General features: G+C 35.4%; 1 long non-coding RNA gene across 1 annotated transcript in view; it reads left to right on the top strand.

Moving 5' to 3' along the window:
- The window catches only part of LOC117083186, a 173,042-nt gene extending 166,977 nt beyond the window's left edge, over positions 1–6,065 (top strand). The window contains exons 3-4 of the long non-coding RNA XR_004436988.1: positions 3,160–3,269; positions 5,855–6,065. This is a non-coding gene — a long non-coding RNA (uncharacterized LOC117083186). The remainder of the gene's footprint in view (positions 1–3,159; positions 3,270–5,854) is intronic.
- Positions 6,066–16,153: the final 10,088 nt, after the last annotated feature.

The raw sequence follows: 16,153 nt of genomic DNA, 5'->3' as shown, positions 1-16,153 counted from the left end.
GTTTTCTGTAAATTAATTGGGCATTATTATTTCATCTTAAAGATGTAAAAAGTGAGAATTAAGTATGTTAAACAGCTTTGCCCAAGGAATATAGAACTACTAAGCCTGGGTGGTGCCATGTCATGCTTCTTCCTGCCTACCCACTGAATTTAATCCTCCGATTCCTCAATTGTAAAAGGATGATCTTTCTGATCTCTTCAAATACTGATGTGACCAAGTCCAGCCTGATATTTTTGTATGATTTTCACATTCGCACCACGAAAAAGTTTGTCAAGTAAGTTAACAAGGTAATCGAATTATGTTAATAGAACTATCAGGCCTTTAATGTGTATGTATGTGAAAACAAGTTTGAATTGAAATGAATTCTTTTAAATAAATGAGCAGATCTAAAAATGCTTCCTTCAGTCATTTATTTATTCACTTGCCATGAATTTATTGAGCACCTTTGGTGTCTCAGACCTTGTGCTTGATACTAGGGATGGAAAAATCAGTAACATAGGTCCTACTCTCAAGAAGTTCACTGTCAAGTGAAACCTCTCTCTCTCTCTCACACACACACACACACGCACATACACACATTAAAGCTACACACATACTGTGGTAATTATAATGATAGTTATGTGCCCAGGTATGAGAGAGGCAAACAAAATATTAACACAACTATCCAGCCTGTGAAGAATTTTTGGAGACAAGAAGAGAATGTCTTAGTGATATTACAGAGTACGAATAGTTATCTAAAAAGGGATAAGAAAGAATATTCCAAAGACAAGAACACTCTGAGTTTAAAGTGAAGAGTGGCAAGTCATGAGTTTGGCCAGTTGGAGCAGACAAGAGAGAAACATGTTCACCTGTGAAAAAATTCAGACTTGAATCACTGCAGAGAACTGACAAAATCTCAAAACAAATGCTTCTGTTTATCTCCACTTTTTATTTTCAACAGCTGCTGGAGCTCTGTAACGGCTTTATAAGAGACAGCCTTTTGTGGGTCAAGCCATGAGCCTATAGACCAGTTCATGTAAAAGATAGGGAGAATCTAAATTAGGGCGGTGGTAGCACGGATAGAACAGAAAGGATAAATCCAAAAAATAATTAAATTAATCTACATTAATCTAAAGGTATGGGCATTTCAAATATATACACATCCACAGCTTAGGATACAATTTTAGAGAGTTCAAATATCTCAGAGCTCATCCTAACAGTCCATTAATCCTCATTGAAGGTTCCTTTGTCTACAATAAGTAAAACTGTGATGAATGCCTATGGAAATTAGTTGGAATTAGTTTTCAGTTGAAATTATTATACTAGCATTGCTTTTAAGCACTTAATAATTAAGATGGCCTACTCCTCAAACTACTGAGTAAAATTTTATTTTAGATACGATTTCTTAGGAAATAAAAGTATTCTGTTTTTCCTATAGAAAAAAAGATATTCATTATTTCATTTTCCCGAGGTACATAAAAGCTTGGTTGGCATTCCTAAGGCACAAAACAAAACACATAACTGATGCACGAAAAAGCTAAATGAATTTGCACGAGGTCGTCTATGTGACATATCTTTAATACCTTGTCAAGTGAGGACTTGTTAAGTCCAAAACTATAATTGTAGAACACGTATGTAATTGAGTAAGTGGAGAGAGATATTTAATTTTTTTTTTTTTTTTTGAGACGGAGTCTTGCTCTGCCGCCCAGGCTGGAGTGCAGTGGCCGGGTCTCAGCTCACTGCAAGCTCCGCCTCCTGGGTTTACGCCATTCTCCTGCCTCAGCCTCCCAAGCAGCTGGGACTACAGGCGCCCGCCATGTCGCTCGCCCGGCTAGTTTTTTTTGTATTTTTTAGTAGAGACGGGGTTTCACCATGTTAGCCAGGATGGTCTCGATCTCCTGACCTCGTGATCCGCCCGTCTCGGCCTCCCAAAGTGCTGGGATTACAGGCTTGAGCCACCGCGCCCGGCCAAGAGAGAGATATTTTAACCTTTAAGTCATAGTTGTCAACTCTATGAAATGTACTTTTAAAATATCACACACAATATAGCTTTTATATGTTTTACTATGACACAATTGAAAGTTATATTGATCAAATTTTGTATTCTTAAATAGCAAAGATGTAGAATTGAAATAAAGAAAATATATGGATGGCCATATCATTTAGTAGATGTGTGGTTCAGATTTTCAGGATATTGGATGCCAATAAAAAGTGACAGTGAAACCACCAAACGACAGCATATAGTTACTTCAATTTTGATTATTTGGCCTTTGACTATTTCCTCCTTGACTCTATCCACATGACCAAACTATGGATAGGGGAAGGAGTGAATTACTGTAATTAAAAAAATAGGCTAAAATTATTAGCATTGTGAAAGAGAAAAATAAGAAAAGTGAAAATTGATAATTTATAAATTGGGTATTCCATGAATAACCCAAATTTACTCTATGAAACTTTTAATTTAATTACACAAAATGGTAAGAACTTAAAATCTCTTTAAAAAATTACTCAGTAAGTAAAATGATAATAAGTGATGTTCTATTTATGGACTTTGGTGTCGGTTACATGAGAATGTTCATTTTGAGATTATTTATTGAACTACGTGCACTCTTCTATACTTGCATTAGCTTCCTAAAGACCTTTAAAGTCTGCATACATAATGAAAAGTAAATAGGTTTACAAGGGCTTTGCAAGGTGTAGATCTTATTTGAAGAAGAAAACTTTGGAAGAGTTTATATCTAGCTAAAGCAATAACTCAAGTTCAAAAATTTATTCTTTGAAGTGCAATTACAAAAAGAAGTTGTCTGAATGAGTATATGACAAACAACTGCTATTTGGGGAACTTAATAGATGTGACTTTCCTGTGATCAATGAAACAGTCAGTGCTTTCTAATAGAACTTCCTGTGATGTTGGAAATTTCCTTTATCTTCATTGTTCAATATAGTAGCCACCAGCCACATCCAGCTACCGAGCATTTGAAATATGGCTTCTGTGATTAAGAAACTGAATTTTAAATTAAATTAAATTTAAATTTATTTGCATCGAGTAGCTCTCTGTGACTAATGGCTACTGAATTGGACAGCTAGAGTAAGCAAACTGAGATCAAATGTTTACCTTTAAAGTTAATGAAGTCGTACCTATTGAAAAAATAAAATATAATTCCACTTTTTGTTTTCCAGGGTCCCCAGTTTGAAATGTCTTGTTACTGCTGACAAGACCTGCATGACTGACCATTTGCTCCCTAAGAGATGAAACTGACATCACTTTCAAGTTCAAAATGACACTGCCAGTGAGCTTTACTTTAAAATGGAACAATTGCTTTCTAGTTAAAGGGATTTCTCAAAAGGTCTAAAGATTTGCTGTCATGAAAATACATGTTCTGCCATCATCTTTTTTTTCTTTTTCATTTTCTAAGCAGTAACAGGCTACAACTGTTAGAAAGTTATTTAATTTTTCTTGAAAATATTGGGATACTAATTGCAATGTTTCTATGTAAAGCTCCATGAAGCTAGAAATTTGCATGTTAATAGCCAGCTGAACGCAAAATGCAATTGTTCTAAATGCCTTCCATAATACTCACTGTCTGATTTTGTCTCCCTACTCTGACCTACATAGTTGTATAGTAGTATGTAGTAGTTATGAGAGTGTATTGTAATGCCTACTTAACTTTCTGTATTCTCACCTACATAGTTGTATAGTAGTATGTAGTAGTTACGAGAGTGTATTGTAATGCCTACTTAACTTTCTGTATTCTTCATCAAACTGTAAACACATAAGGGCAGGAGCTGTATCTTATTTACTGTACACAGAGTTTATTAATATTTGCAGGTTAGTATGAATGAAATAAATCACAAAGATCATTATGTTAACAAATATAGAAAAGTGAAAAATGAAGGGCAGTTATTAATCTCATTTAAATTCACTTGATTACATACACAAGCACCAACATGCTCCTCTATTGTGCCCATGGCACATGTCATTTTAGAGACCTTTTAATTTATACTGTAGAAGAATGTGATTATGTATAAGAACTCAAAAGGGAGGGCTAGAAAACAAGAGAGAACTAATAGATTGCAAGCCCAAGGCAAAAATGTAAAAGCTGGAAATTAGAGTTACAAGAGGAACACTTTGTATGCTTGTATGTATAAATACTTTCATAGTACAGCAGGTGTCTACCAGACTTTTCTAAAGGAGCCAGATAGTGAGTATTTAAGGTTCTGTGGGCCATAAGGTCGCCATTACATATTCTTCTCTTTTCTTTATTTTTCCAAAAAAAAAAACCCTATAAAATATAAAACATATTGCTACATCACAGATTATTAAAACAGAAGTAGGCTGTGATCTTGATGATCTTGAATTGGCTCACAGACCATAGTTTCCCTACTCCTGACATAGAAGATTGACGTTATTGTTGTGAAAATTTTAGTGATTTGGTTTTTTTGGCCTCAAAGAAGAAAATTGTCACATGATGTTTTGCAGTTAAAATTCTACATTCACAAAACAAAAAAACAGCCAATGGCCAATTCAACCTCGAAGTCAATTTGGAAATGATGTTTTGGAAAATATTGATTTAGAATTCAGATACTCCCACAACTATGGCTCCACACATTCCATGTTTAAACAGGAAAAAGAAAGAAGAAAAGGAAAATAGTCAAGAAAAATTAATCAGAACAATATTGAACCTAGTTACAGATGGGTTTGCAGGTGGCACAGGCAATGAGTAATAAATGATCTCATTAATAAAGCCAGACATTTAATAACAACAGTAGCCCACATTCTATAGAATGCTCAAATATCTCAAAACCCAAGTTCTGTACAGAAAAAGGATATCTCCTATATGCACGAGGAGCCTCATTAAAGTGGAAGAATCCTTTTTGTAAAGTCTCATCACTATTGCTAGCTATGAAAGACACTGTACCCCATGTCCAAATTTTCTTTTTTCTTTTCGTGTAGTAATTCTCCATATCATAAAACGAAATACTTTAAAGGGAGACACTGTGCCTGTTCTTTGTTCTGCCTATAAAATCAGTACATAGGCCAGGCACGGTGGCTCATGCCTGTAATCCCAGCACTTTGGGAGGCCGAGGCCGGCGGATCATCTGAGGTCAGGAGTTCGAGACCAGCCTGGCCAACATGATGAAACCCCACCTCTACTAAAAATACAAAAAATTGACTGAGCATGATGGCATGCACCTGTAATCCCAGCTACTTGGGAGGCTGAAGCAGGAGAATTGCTTGAACCCAGGAGGCGGAGGTTGCAGTGAACCGAGATCGTGCCACTGCACTCCAGCCTGGGCAACAGAACGAGCCACCGTCTCAAAAAAAAAAACATAAAATCAGTACATTATTCTCCAAATAATGTGCGATTAGTAGATTTTGTTTTTAAAGAACATGTTATACCTTCTAAATGTAACAAAAGATAATTCTTTTCTTTTTCTGGCTTATTGAGTGAATTATCCATTTACATGTTCATTGTAAAGGCATCTTAAAGGTTTAACATGAACTTACTAAAAAGCACATAAACAGCATATACTCTTCATTTCAATACCTCCAACCATATACAGTATTTGTATATTTTAAGTACAGAATAGACAGTCTCCTAGAGAACCTAGGTTTCAAAAAACACAGTGAAGTGGTTTTAAAATAACTCCTTAATTTTGAGAGAGGTAAATGTCTAGAGGGAAGAAAAGTGTTACCCACTGAATAAAAATTAAAGTCGTTAACAAGGAATCCATCTTATTTAAAATTTTTCCTCTTAGATAGTTCAAATTGCTAAAGTGGTTAAGGTAGTACATAATTTTTCTTTTTGAAGAATGTTGTCCAGTTTGACAAGTAAATAAATGTTTAACTCTCTTTCTTCTTTTACTGCTGCAGAAACAAGAAATGGAAAATAACTGCAGCATGTTTATGACATTGGTTTCTTTCTCCACATGAAACATACAATGAGAACACTTTGTAGATGAATTGTGCCTTCAATTGAATAGAGGATGGTGGACTAGCTTGGGTTTTATGGAATTGGATAATTTGTCATAGTTTCTGCCCCTGGAAAAATGATAACCCAAAGGAAAACAAGTGGAAAAACTTTTAAAAATAGTTATACAATACACAGCTGATATTTTTGGTTCATAGAATACTTTAAAGGATGTAATTTACAAAGCAAATTACTAAATTATAAGAAATGCTGTCATCATCAATAAACATTCACAGAGCTTCAGGTTTTAACACAAAGCATTCCTCTTATTTCAGGTGATATTATTCATGAAAAAATTACTTGGAGATCACTTCACTGTTATCACATTCTTTTCTAACCCCCAATGCCCTATTATTATTTACTATTATTAGTTATTATTTATAAATACATATGAATGCACAATTAATGAAAACATCCTTTATGTATAGCATATAAATACATTTGAACTTTATTTCCCCCTCATATCCTGCAATATAACAACACCAATAAAATAGTATCTAAATATTAATTGCTCCTATTACAATAGTGGAAATTAGAAGAGATAAGTTTTCCCAAATCTGAGTAGATAACCATGGTTAGCTGATAACCATTTGTCCATTTATAGAATTATAGTGACAAAATCCAGCTGCTAATATTTAGTTTGCTTATTATGTAGTGGCAAAACGTAATGTCTTTTTCTCACCCATTGCAAGGGTCACAGCTGACACCACTATAACAAAACACAGATGAACAAGAAAAATGCATAATGTGTTTATTTAACAAAGTTTTAATGATGTGGGAGCCTTCAGAAATGTAGTCCCAAATCCAGAGAAAATTTTGCATTTGTATGCTAAGTCTGAAGAAAGAAGTGAATAGTTGTGGAGAAATGTGATTCGACGAAAAGAGTATGACCTAATGATAATAAACTGAAGAGAATTTAGCAACGCCTGTCTCTTCACATTCTTCTCAACCTTTCTGTCTAGCATACCTTCCCCCCATATAGGGAAGAACAACTATCAGAAAAGGGTATTCTGACCTATTTTCAGGGGAGGTAGGTCAGAATGACCCTTTTAGGTTTTATGGCTTGCTGTGAGGGAAAAGAATTCTAATTTCTATGAGCCGCCTTGGGAGAGAGGAGAGCTGGAGAAAGGAGAGTGAGAGAAGGTCAGAGGGGCCTTCCTTCTGAGGCCCTTCCAATACCCTTCAGTTCAAAGTACTCTGCATGCCAAGACACCATATATTGGGGTATAATGTTCTGAGTCCTAGCAGTTAATAATATATTTTTCAAAAAATCTAGAGAAGGAAAGAATTTATTTCAGAATGCTACTAACCAGCTTTTTAAAGTCAAATTTGAAAAGGATGCCAAAAATTATACTGATTTTTTTTCTTCAGATAATTGTGAAGTTCTACTGTGACTTCTCTTTAAAGATGAAAAAATAAAATAAAAAACGTGAGCTGGGCATAATGGTGTGCCTGTAATCCCAGCTACTTGGGAAGCTGAGGCAATGCAGGAGAATCACTTGAGCCCAGGAGTTCCCAGACTAACCTGGGAAACATAGTGAGGCCCTAGCTCAGAAACAAAGCAACAAAAAACTTCTAAAATGCATAAATTTGCTTTCAACATCAGTATCAGTTCAGATGGAGGGGAAATTCTAAAAAATCTCATAAATATTGGTACAAGAGCCTTTCTACTTCCTTCTCTTCAAAAAATTATTCAACTGTTAGGTTACAAAAACTGAAAAGTCTGGGTTTGATCAACACAGGTCTCTAGATGGAAGTTATTCTGGAAGAGTTGTGCCTGTCATACATTGTCTTATTCCAACATCTCCTGAAGTTGTCATTTGGAAAACTATTAAAAAGAACATAGTTTCTCTCAATTCAGTTGATATTTTAAGATGATGTATATATACTTTGAAAATTATTTTTTAATTTTTTGTCTCTGTCTTATATGCTAACATAAATTCATTAAACCTACACCAATCTTAAAGGAAAAGCTGATATTAAGCAATTTCTTCAGTATCCTTTGGCTATAACTCTTTGTCCAATTTAAAAATCTAAAATTAACGCTGGACCGTTTCACTGCTGTGAAGATTAAAATTACTTTTGGATATATTCATTAAGTATTTTCTATATTTAGGTTATAGAGTCTCAATTTTTTTTTTAAATTTACAAACTCTCTTTAAGTACATTTTTGTTCTAATTGTCAAACTAACCACTTATGCCCTAAATAACATCAGTGAAAAAGAATTACTTCAAAAAATTTGAAATTCAGGTGAGCAGTAATTGACCTATGGCCATCTGCTGGAAACCAGACAAGATACGGATTTGGCCTTTCTTTCCACAAGGCAGAAGAACATACTAAATAGCAAATATCATAGACCACACATCTATCCTATTTTGACATTAATACCAAGGAGTTTATTTTACAATAAACGTTACATCAGTTGCCTTCCATGTTACTTGTCTCAAAATGTTAGGCTATCTAAGCTACTTTTCTTCCAAAGGAGCTCTGAGACCTTCAGGGAAACAAAGTACACTTTAATCTCTTCTCCTCTTCACTATCCACACACTTTCCTGAAACCTGAGATTGGTGCTCAAACTAAGAGAGAAGAGAGTGAAAAAACTTCTTATTACTCTCTTTTCCCAAATCTTTTAAATATAAAATCTGTGTTACATTACTTAGTTAACTTATAACACCCTCACTTTGCAGGACAGGTAAAAGAAAAAAGTAGTAAAAATTTTTGAAATAGAATCATAAACTAAACATTGCCTGGTTCGATCTTCGATTTAAGACAACTTCTCTATAAAATAGTTGTTATGGAGTCAAGACTCTCTAGACACTCCCATACAATTATTTAACTTTTTTTCCACGGGAAGCAAATGGTATTGACCAAACATTATTTTTTCCCCCTTAAAGAAGAAGCACATGATTTTATCTGGGTGTACTTTCCCAGAAGATAATTCTTACATATAGTACCAAAATAAAAGAACATGTAATTTTTGCAGACATCCTTTGAAAACTGTCTTTCATTAGAAATAATGTTAGCTTCATTTATGCCTCCTAAGGTGCCAAATATATTAAGACAGTTGTAATTCTTTATCACCATGGGTCCTGGAAAAATTAGAAATGGCGTCAAATTACTTCATTTTTGACCTTGTTATGGTCCCTAGAAAACATACAAAGACTCCTCTGCAAGGCAAATACATGCCTATGTGTCTTCTCACAGTCATCGGAACAATTTAGGTCTTAAAGCTAAAGTGGATAATACGTGTAGACTTGTAGGAATCTCATCCTCAAGTAGAGAACTTATAGAAGTGTGAAAATAGCCATTTATTGCTTTGTGGTTTTTGTTTGTTTGTTTTTTGAGACAGTGTCTTACTCTGTCCCTTAGGCTGGAGTGCAATGGCACAATCAAAGCTCACGGCAGCCTCAGCCTCCCTGGGTCAAGTGATCCTCCCATCTCAGCTTCCCAAGTAGTTGGGATTACAGGCATGTGCCACATGTTCAGGTAATTTTCAAAATTTTTCTGTGGAATTTTTCTGTGGTCTCACTATGCTGCCAGGCTGGTCTGGGACTCCTAAACTCAAGCAATCCTTCCAGTTCAGCCTCCCAAAGTGCTGTGATTACAGGCATGAGCCACCACACCTGGCTGTTTTGTGCTTATTCCAAAGGAATATAAAGTCAATACAATCTGTTTTCTAATATAAGGAGGAGAGGAGGCAGTCCCACATTTCCAGAAACTAAGCCTAAAGTTTTCTCTTTTACAGATAAGGAAACACAAAGCCCATAGTCCCCAGAACTCCTCAAGTCTAGTTATCTATAGTCTCTAATGACAAAGGAAATATTTTATTTAAAAATTGCCCCAAATATACCAAAAATGTCAATTTATTCTGGAAAAAGCAGGTTTAAGTAAGAAAGCATTTTACATCTGAGAAGTTTTGTGTAACATTTAAGTTTGCTTTATTATAATGTCAGAACAAAATTGGTGATCATTAATCTATCTCATAAGTCTACTTATGTTTGTGATACTCATAGAGATCATAACTACCTTAGATATATTATTAAATCTTTGATTTTTTTGTTTAGATTCTCATTTTGCAATGAAAGTTTGTTTTTGCCTATTATTTCTCCAAAATGATCTCTTCAAAAATTGATTTATAATATGTTAAAATAATGGTTAAAATTTTACCGGCTTGGTCTAAAATAAAAATATTATAACAAAAAATGAACAATTCATTTTTGTAAAATAATTGTTCTTATTTAATGTTCAGGACATAATATTCTAAATGTTACTAACTTACAGAACAAAATAATACTGGAGGAGTTCAGCAAATGCTAGCCCAAAATACGCTGCTTTTGTACGCTGATTATTTCAAACTGAGGGGACCTGGGGAACAGCAAATGAAGGAAGGAACTTTCTCTGAACTTCCTTTATCTGTCTAAAAGCAGATCTTCTGAAAGGAACTCAGCTATCACGAATCTCCTTCCTGGGAGTCTCATTAACCAGGGAAGATTAAACTTGTATCACAGGAGAGGACACTGGAGGTTGACATCATGCCCAGACAGACTTTGCTGTAGTCTAATACTTATTCTTCTGAGGGCTGATTCATCTTTCCCCCAAATCATTTACACTTCCCTAAGTTTGCCTACATCCCCTGCTTACTCTTCTCTAATGAAGAGGTTGTAGGGTGCAGAAAGGGGTTGATCCCTTTTCTCGCCATCATGATGGTCATGGCCAACATCCCTATAACTAAGATTAAAAGGAGAAGAGTATAACAAATTTATTTGATCATAGCTTTATGTGACATAGGAGCCTTCAGAATGAAGATTCAAATACACAGGGAAAACTACACAATTTTATGTTTAGGTTCAATGAAGTCTAAAGAGCTCTGTAGAAAATTGTGATTGGACAAAAAAAAGATATGACCTAATGCTAATACACTGAAAGGGGAAACCCAGTAAGGCTAATTTGTTCTTTTTTTTTTTTTTTTTGGTCTCTCTGTGCAGTATTCCTTTCTCCTGGGTATGGAGTAGGAACCCTCTGGATTGAGGTTCTTAATTTCTTTATGACCACCTGTTACACAGAATGGTGGGGGGAAGGTTAGAGTATTACTTTAGGTTTTATGTCTGGCTTTGAGGAAAGGGGGTTCTGGTTTGCATGGCTTGCCTAGGAGAGAATGAGAAGCAAGAGACAGGGTAGCAAAAAGAGTTCAGAGAGACACTTTGCTTCTGAGGCTGTTTCTTAAGACTTCACTTTGGAATATTATTTTCTGAACCCCAACAAGAGTACATAAGCTTCTAGATCTTCCTGGGTTTTGGGGTGTTCACTTTTCTTTTGTGTGATGTCCCCATGTATGTAATAAATTTGTACAGACAGTCCTCAGCATACTATAGTTTAATTGACAATTTCTTGACTTTCTGATGGGCTTATCAGGGCTTAAGATGCATTTTCAACTGATAATGGGTTCATCAAGATGTGAACCCATCATAAGGTAAGGAGCATCTGTATACCTTTCTCCTGTTAATCTGCCTACTCTCAATTGCATATCAATTATTGACCCCTCAGAGAATAGTGGAAAAATGTGCCCTCACCTACAATGCTTTACTGTCAATTAACGTTACATAAGTAGGAAAAGTGTTTGCCCAAATACTGGTCTGGGAGTGATATAAGATCATTACCTTTTTTGAGTTATGAATCATAATTTTCTAAATATTTAAACAGTACTTTTGCCAAGATGCCATGTTTATGTTTTCCTTGTCAATGAAGTCTGTTTCCTTCTTCCTTGACAACATAAAACAGGAACCACTGCAATTTATGAGTCAGAAGCTAATCATTTTTAAAAGATAGTTTAAGAATATAGCTTTAAGTAGGTTTTGTCTAAAAAATAATGAGTTGCAGTCTCTCAGAATCTTAGCCACTACAGTATTCACTTCTGAGAACAGAGAAAAAATGTGAATTTGGTTGGAAACACTCATTGATGTCTTTCATTATTGACAGGGTAATTCTTTTGTTCAGCAGTGTTTGGAATTTTAATAAAAGGCTTGCAGAACCTCAAAGATTGATGGTTAAAACAGCTAAGAAATTACCCCTACCACTGGAAGATGTAATGTTCCTGGTACTGAGGTATAATCTGAGTCATTTGACTTTTTTTTTTGTTTGTTTTGAGACTGAGTTTTGCTCTTGTTGCCCAGGCTGAAGTGCAATGACACGATCTCGGCCCACTACAAGCTCTGCCTCTTGGGTTCAAGCTATTCTCCTGCCTCAGCCTCCTGGTCATTTGATGCTTGATTTTATAATTGTATTGGTAGAACTGAGTCTTACTGATTCATATGAAAGTCCAACATTTTTCAGGACAATTGCCATTATATGAAATAAATGTGTCAAAGTCACATTATATAAACACAGGATTTAGAAGACACAAGTTGACAGCAATCCATTCAGTAAAGGCATGGGGGGTCATTTGACCATGAGAGCAATATGAGTTGCTGGTGAGATATGTATTAAGAGATAATTTTCAAATAAAGGTCAAATCATGATTCTTACACAGATATAAAAATGAACATGTATTGAAGATTTTATTTTACTCATACGATATTAGGAAACCAGGGAGATGATGTAATAGATTCAAAGGAAAAGTCAAAAAAGCAAAAATTGCATAGAATAAAAAAAGTTTGGATGGGAAATGTTACAAATGGGAATATAAGTGGTTTTCCATAGGAAGGAGGAAGTTAACTAAAATCGCCGGGCGCGGTGGCTCAAGCCTGTAATCCCAGCACTTTGGGAGGCCGAGGCGGGTGGATCACGAGGTCAGGAGATCGAGACCCTCCTGGCTAACACGGTGAAACCCCGTCTCTACTAAAAATACAAAAAAACTAGCCGGGCGCGGTGGCGGGCGCCTGTGGTCCCAGCTACTCGGAGGCTGAGGCGGGAGAATGGCGGGAACCCGGGAGGCGGAGCTTGCAGTGAGCCGAGATTGCGCCACTGCACTCCAGCCTGGGCGACAGAGCGAGACTCCGTCTCAAAAAAAAAAAAAAAAAAAAAAAAAAGAAGTTAACTAAAATCACTGTTAAACAGGAATGAATTTATGTACCTATCAGTTACCTATTTACAACGAGTTGCAAAATGGCTTAAATACAGTAAATGGAGCTAGACTCTAAGAGCCAGGAGGGCTAACACAAGGAGGATGAATAGTTTTCTGTTGAATACAATGTTTTTCTACATATGACTACTAGATAAACAACCATAACCTGAGACTGATCTAATAGAAATAAAGTCCCAAGTTTAAGGGAGACTATAGTCAGCCTGCACTGAATGTAAGTAAAAACACACTAAAATATTATGTGAATTACAAGTATGAATTTTTAAAAACAGTACTATTCATTCTTACCCCAGCCCCAAGACCTCCTCTCTCAGCCTTTATTTTTCCCATTTCTGATAAGAACAATAGGGTCTACCCAGTTATTCAAATCCTAAAACTAGGAAGCATCTAGTCCTCTCTTTCAATCACCATCGATCCCAATTGTAACACAAGAAATCTATCATCGAATACTGGCAACTGAATAATTTATTCTAATTTGGTCTATTTTCAGTCTTCACTATTCCAACACAAATTTAAATTATGATCTCTCTTTTTTCTCTCTCTCTCTCGAATAACTCCTCACAAATTCCCAACCTCCACTCTTGCCTCCTTGTAATCTATTCTCCATAAAGCAGCCAATGAAATCTATTAAAAATTGTATATTAGATCGAATTCTTTCATACTTAAAGCCATTAGACATCACTGGGCTTTAGAATAAAATCTAAATCCCTCACTAGACCCCATAATGTCTGTCTCTGCCTCTGTCTCTGTCTCTGTCTCACACGCTGATACTTCTCATTTAATCCTGTGTTCTACTTAGTCTATGCTTACTGAATTCCCTTGTCTTTTGTATATACTACCCTGGGTCTTACCTTTGCCCTGCTTTTTCCTTTACTTAGCCCCTTTCGGTCCCAGATTTTTGAATGCTTGACTTCTTTTCCATCATTCAAAAGCAATTTCCTCCAGAACTTCTTGCCTCATTCAATATAATATTATATAGCACTCCAGAACATTCTTGTTTTTTGTTGTTGTTGTTGTTGTTGTTGTTTTGTAAAGTCTTTGAGAAACTTACTGCTTAGTAAAATTTAAAATTGTTTAATGTCTTGGTTATCACCTATCTTCCCGGCCCTCATATGCAAATTACCTAAGATCTGTGATCTTCTATTTCCTGCTCATGGCTGAATATAAGAACACAAAAAAGATTCTAATACTATTGGTCATCAGTCAATATTGGTTGAATGTATTAGTCAATTATTCCATTTTTTTCCTCAAGGAGTTAGATAAACTACATTATTTTTTCTGAGACGGTAAAATTTATAGGATTTGTGATAAATTCAGACCTACTGAAGGAAGCTTAATTTAAAGAAAAGAGGATTCAGGCCTACAGGTACTGCTAGCTTTAGGGGTAGCTAGGAAGAATAAGTAGATTAGTTTACTTAGATCTTCCAGCATCCGATTCAAGAAAGGTTAGCAGGGACTTATTTTAAAGGGGTCAGATTAAAGTCTACACGAGGAGAGTTCTTTAGGCTAACATGGATAGCAAGAGAAGATATTCCACATGACAATGAAGCCTGGAATCACTGACTACAGGTTAGGCTAAATAAACATCTCTTGTGTATATCTGATAGAGAAGCCTCAACTTTCCAGTTTGTAATAAGGAAGTAACAGTTTTGTATTCCTTCCCTTAAAAGACAAAAATTAAAATAAATTCAGTCTAAAAATCTTAATTGTCTTTTATCTGCAATTCTGGAATCAGTCGGGCAACACCTCATCCTATAAAACAGAATGAGTGAGCTGAGCAGAGAAGATTAGCTTTATAGGCAGAAAGGGGCTGAAGAAAGCAGCAACTGAGAACAAACAGCAGATTAGTAATTTCAAAGTCACTTCCCTTGTAAAGGGTAAAGCAGACGAGACTCCCTTATCATGCTGGCTAAAAACTGACCTGTTTGATAATTTGGTTATTATTTCTTCCTCTCTTGATTTCTTGGAAGGTCAGATAAACAACTTAGTTTCAGCTTGGTAACCTGGAAGTTGAGCACAAGTAATTCCATTTTGGTTTGGTCTGTTGTGCCTAGTCTAAGAGCTTTGTCCAAATCAATGGTCTCCTACAAATTTTATTTAACTCCCCTTATATTTTGTTGTACAGATCCTAGGAGATTATTTACAAGAATACATTTTGAAAAAAGGAATCTTGTGCCAACATGAGGCATCACTGTCATTAAAACCACTATGTAATCTCAAGATCTCCATTTCATCATTTAAACATTCTGTCTCAAAATGCCTCTCTCCTTGCTTTGTAAGGTACAGATGCATGCAAAGAATTTTATTTTGCTGCTTATGGTAGCAATATAGGTTTCATTAGAAATGAGCGTGATGGAAGGATTCTGTTCATTTGGTTTAACCCTGCAAGGGGATTCACAAATGTGCAGAAAATCTATAGAGTGTAAATTTGTGCCAGAAAATGTATATGAGCCATTTACAGTATTAAGGTAAGTCTATTTTACAAATATTCACGGAGTGCTCAATTATTTTCAAGTTGTGTCTCCAGCCAAAATTCCATCTAATTTACTAGCATGACTCTCATGTTTACTGAAAAGACTACTTCATTCTTTCCTGCTTAACTGATGGCTTCACACTAAGCCTAGCCATTACCACTAAGCATATGCTTGTTTAGGCAACATCAAATCTTCCTAGCTCATTTTCCTGATTCTCCCTTGCCATAAATCCATATATTTCTTTGTTTCTATTAATAATAATACCTGACTCTGTATAAAAATAGTTACTATTGACTGAATGATTGCCAGGTGTCAAGCACTGTGATGAAAGCTCAACATGCATTAATAATGATAGCTCATGTTTGTGACAGGCACTATTGTAAGTGCTTTGCAGACATTAACTCATTTACATCTCAAGAAAACTTTGTGAGGCAGTTACAATCTTCCCCAATTTCCAAATGAGAAAATTGAGGCAGTTAGGGGGAAAAAATAATTTTTCCTCTACATTTTATTGTGTTTAGATGGGATAGATTACTGGAACAAAAGAAATATTAACAAGAGAAAAAGAAACAGAAATTTAGTAATGTATATACTTCATGTAGATAAAAGAGATATCCAAAGAAATGAGTAAATCTCAAGGTAACTTTG

The sequence above is a fragment of the Trachypithecus francoisi genome, unplaced genomic scaffold (assembly GCF_009764315.1).
Source record: "Trachypithecus francoisi isolate TF-2019V2 unplaced genomic scaffold, Tfra_2.0 Lachesis_group0, whole genome shotgun sequence".
Taxonomy (NCBI): domain Eukaryota; kingdom Metazoa; phylum Chordata; class Mammalia; order Primates; family Cercopithecidae; genus Trachypithecus; species Trachypithecus francoisi.
The sequence above is the reverse complement of the archived record's forward strand: the minus strand, read 5'-3'. Positions and strand labels throughout refer to the sequence as shown.